This window comes from Schistocerca cancellata, chromosome 4, assembly GCF_023864275.1.
Source record: "Schistocerca cancellata isolate TAMUIC-IGC-003103 chromosome 4, iqSchCanc2.1, whole genome shotgun sequence".
Taxonomy (NCBI): domain Eukaryota; kingdom Metazoa; phylum Arthropoda; class Insecta; order Orthoptera; family Acrididae; genus Schistocerca; species Schistocerca cancellata.
The window spans coordinates 731,822,057-731,827,043 of NC_064629.1; positions in this window are offsets into that span (position 1 = coordinate 731,822,057).

The window sequence follows — 4,987 nt, forward strand, 5'->3', positions numbered from 1 at the left end:
ACATATCAATATTGTTTGCATAGCAGTACCGCTCACGTGATACAATTCTACCAGAAGTTATTTCTCTCTAGAAACCCAAAACTTCAGCTAGGTGGGGCGTGCTGTAAACCACTAACTAACTAGAAACCTGCCACGTCTGCGAAGACATTTACTCGGCAACTCGAAACAAATAGAGCAATCTGATATGTCTATTCTTGAATACCAATGTCGGTGATGTAGCAGATTCCAAATCATCCCTATAATTAACAAGGTCAACTAACTGTTTCTCATGTCTAGAGAACCGGCAAACGTGTCCTCCACACGCTAGATGCATAAACCACTATCGATCTTCCCTCAACTAATTTTTAGGAGCGAAATGTGCTGAAGCAGTCAACCGAAAAATTTACATGGGAGGGAATAACGATCCAGCTCGAACGCACCTCCATATTCAATCTTCTCAAATTTCCATGCAGTCACGAAAGCTATCGAACACATACTAAATATTAGTTTGCTGAATGAGATTTACACTCTGCAGCGGAGTGTGCACTGATATGAAACTTCCTGACAGATTAAAACTGTGTGCCGGTCTGAGACTCGAACTCGGCACCTTTGCCTTTCGCAGGCAAGTGCTCTACCAACTGAGCTACCCAAGCACGAATCACGGCCCATCCTCACAGCTTTACTTCCGCCAGTACCTCGTCTCCTACCTTCCAAACTTAACAGAAGCTCTCCTGCGAACCTTGCAGGACTAACACTCCTGAAAGAAAGGATACTACGGAGACATGGCTTAGCCACAGCCTGGGGGATGTTTCCAGAATGAGATTTTCATTCTGCAGTGGAGTGTGTGCTGATATGAAACTTCCTGGCAGATTAAAACTGTTTGCCGGTCCGAGACTCGAACTCCCTATTTCGAGTCTCATGATAAAATTACCGCATTTTGAAAGTGATTCGGCTAAGGAATGTGGTATGTAAGTGGATCATTATTCCCTCTCATGTAAATTGTTCAGTTGACTGCTTCTGCACATTTCGCGCCTTTATTTGGTTGAGGGAAGATCGATTGTGGAGTATGCATCTGGCGTGTGGAGGACGCATTTGCCGGTTCTCTAGACATGAGAAATAGTTTAGTTCAGCTTGTAAATTATAGGGATGATTTGGAATCTATTACATTACCGACATTGCTATTCAAGAGTGGAAATATCCGTTTCCTCTATTTGTTTCGAGTTGCCAAGTAAATGTCTTCGCAGACATGACAGGTTCCCAGTTAGTCAGTGGCTTACAGCATGCCCCACCTAGCTAAAGTTTTGGGTTTCTAGAGAAGTAATTTCCAGTCTATATCTTCAGAATTATATCACGCGAGCGGTACTGCAATGCAAACGATATTGATATGTGCTTGATATCGAGGAGTACTGCGAAAATGGGAAGATATTCTAGCAAACCATGCGAAATTAGATATGTTCTTGTAATCCCAAAGTCTGGAGATGGGTGTAGAAAAGCGAGCAAGCAAGCAAGCGGGTCTGGACCAGGAACAGTAATGCGTTTGTGCAGAGGGTGGAAATGAGGGCGAATTTGTAGAACATTTCTGAGAGTGACTTCGATCCACTGACAGGTTTCTGATGTAAAAAGGATGATTTTCTATGTCGTTTCTATGTCAAAAGATATGAACCGTATGTTTACTACATCAACGCGGTGATATATTGCTGGGTTGGATATCGGTCTCACTCTCTAATATTCATGCACCTGTCCTCAGTGGGAGAGCAGTGTAATTGAGTAGGAGTCTTTCTGTATTTGACGATATGTATGGCACTTGGCGAGGTTTAGTTGTCGGTGTAATATGTCGATCAGTTTTTTTCGGGTGCTGTACAGATATAAAAGGTAACTGAACTGTTTGTGTAAAATGTGTATATATTGCATTGTGAATTTACTGTGGTTTATGTTGTGGCATGACTAGATAGGATGACTGTGTGCCCTATCGTGAGGGAGGTACAGATTCAGCACATTGATAACTGCGAGGGTATGAGAGACATTTTTTACATGGAAAATTATGTGTGCTATAGATACTGAGATTCGTTCCAGAAGCATAGCTGTCAAGAGGAGACATTACCTGTACATCGATTGGTGTCAGACTGTAGCAGCAATCGTATTATTTAATTGGTAAAAAGTTCCTGGCTTCCAATATTCTTGTGAGTCTCGTATGTATTTGATGATCTGTAGACAACTTTGCGGGTTTAGCTGTCAGTGCAATTTAGCGATCTGAGCAAAATAATTTTACCACTGAAACTCCTGTCTGCAGAAAGAAAGAAAAGGTGCTTTGATAGCGACAGCATCAGTAATTCGGCGGGTAAATTCGATAAGAGCCTATCATAATGCTCAATTCATTCACAAGACATCATTTGTGATGGAATATAGGAGTCTCTACATAGTGGCGACAACGTTTGCATATGTTGAGAGCAGGAAAGGTATCACTTTATGACCGCTGGGAAGAGTGCATTCGATGTTATTCTGCGGTACTTTCGTAAACAGGTTCTGTTAGGGAAAGAATTACCGTGCATACAAGCTGAGACATCATGAAAACTCATACAAAAGTGCACGTTAAGTATTTCTGGGACACTATGCAATTTACTAGAGTTCGTGGTTATTATTTTAGATAGCCGTGTGGCTGCAGTATAACATTGAGAACATTGTTACGTGCACTTGCGATGGAATGTAGCTAAGCACAACGATGCGTCAGCCACACGTCACACATGGTCCATTACAATTGCTAGGGAGAAAGCAGCCTGTGCTATTCTGAAACGTATTTCTGCACCATCGCTCGGCAATAAGCTTTTCGCTGGACCACAGGTAGAGGGAGGGTTCATGCCAGCAGCAGTGAACACGCCCACGCAGCCCACCTTGGAGCATCTGCAGTCGCGTCATCAACAGCGCCTAGGTGAACACATATTTAGAGAGGAATTTGTCAGGTGTTGAGTATGAAAGGGATGCCGCCACCTCATGCGTGCGGGACCCGAATGGGCGCCTGTGTGTGGTCTGACAACTGATGGCCGCGTCACTTGATGGGGCCGTCGGTGCTTCCTGGCTTCTGGGAGCATGTGCGGTACAATGGACAGGGGGAGGTGGGTGGTGTCTGCACGTCTACGTTGCATTATTTTGTGAGCAGGTCTGTAGGCTGTGCTATGTGCTATTTGGACAGTTTATGAGTACTGAGCAGACTTCAAGAAGAATATAATAATTCCAATCCCAAAGAAAGCAGGTGTTGACAGATGTGAAAATTACCGAACTATCAGTTTAATAAGTCACAGCTGCAAAATACTAACGCGAATTCTTTACAGACTAATGGAAAACTGGTAGAAGCCGACCTCGGGGAAGATCAGTTTGGATTCTGTAGAAATGCTGGAACATGTGAGGCAATACTGACCTTACGAGTTATCTTAGAAGAAAGATTAAGGATAGACAAACCTACGTTTCTAGCATTTGTACACTTAGAGAAAGCTTTTGACAATGTTGACTGTAATAGTCTCTTTCAAATTCTAAAGGTGGCAGGGGTAAAATACAGGGAGCGAAAGACTATTTACAAGATGGCAGTTGTAAGAGTCTAGGGGCATGAAAGGGAAGCAGCAGTTGGGAAGTGAGTAAGACAGGGTTGTAGCCTCTCCCCGATGTTATTCAATCTGTATATTGAGCAAGCAGTAAAGGAAACAAAAGAAAAATTCAGAGTAAGTATTAAAATCCATGGAGAGGAAATAAAAACTTTGAGGTTCGCCGATGACATTGTAATTCTGTCAGAGACAGCAAAGGACTTGGAAGAGCAGTTGAATGGAATGGACAGTGTCTTGAAAGAAGGATATAAGATAAACATCAACAAAAGCAAATCGACTATAATGGAATGTAGTCGAATTAAGTCGGGTAATGCTGAGGGAATTAGATTAGGAAATGAGACACTTAAAGTAGTAAAGGAGTTTTGCTATTTGGAGAGCAAAATAACTGATGATGGACGAAGTAGAGAGGATATAAAATGTAGACTGGCAATGGCAAGGAAAGCGTTTCTGAAGAAGAGAAATTTGTTAACATCGAGTATAGATTTAAGTGTCAGGAAGTCGTTTATGAAAGTATTTGTATGGAGTGTAGCCATGTATGGAAGTGAAACATGGACGATAATTAGTTTGGACAAGAAGAGAATAGAAGCTTTCGAAATGTGGTGCTACAGATTAATGTTGAAGATTAGATGGGTAGATCGCATAACTAATGAGGAGGTATTGAATAGAATTGGGGATAAGAGAAGTTTGTGGCGCAACTTGACAAGAAGAAGGGACCGGTTGGTAGGACATGTTCTGAGGCATCAAGGGATCACAAATTTAGCATTGGAGGGCAGCGTGGAGGGTAAAAATCGTAGAGGGAGACCAAGAGATGAATACGCTAAGCAGATTCAGAAGGATGTAGGTTGCAGTAAGTACTGGGAGATGAAGACGCTTGCACAGGATAGAGTAGCATGGAGCGCTGCATTAAACCAGTCTCAGGACTGAAGACCACAAGAACAACAACGAGCATGTCTACACATCACTGTGTCACATTGTTTAGGAGCAGTGTGCAGGTCTGTACTGAAATTATTTAGGTAAGTTAGGAGTTTTTGCATGTCTGCAGAGCGTTATTTAGAAATAGTTTACAGGTCTGCAGACTGTGTATTGTGACCCCAAGCATGTATTTTGTATCAGTGTGATAAATATACTCCATCCCTAAATAAATTGTTCCAAAGTAAATAAAGTACACTCCTTCCTCACTCTCCCCAGCAGCCCAACGCAGGCTGAGTCATTTTCGCGCAATTTTCCCCTCCAGGTCACCATCTCAGATTATGTCACAGGAGGGATGACAGCACCCTCTGGTGGCAGTACAGTGTACTAGGTCAGTTGGACTCTAGATCTCATGGTGAAGACACTGCCTGCAAAATAAAGACTCATGTCCAGCACATGCAGAGTCGTTTTCCCACCATTTTCCCCCTCTCAAGTGTAACTGCTTG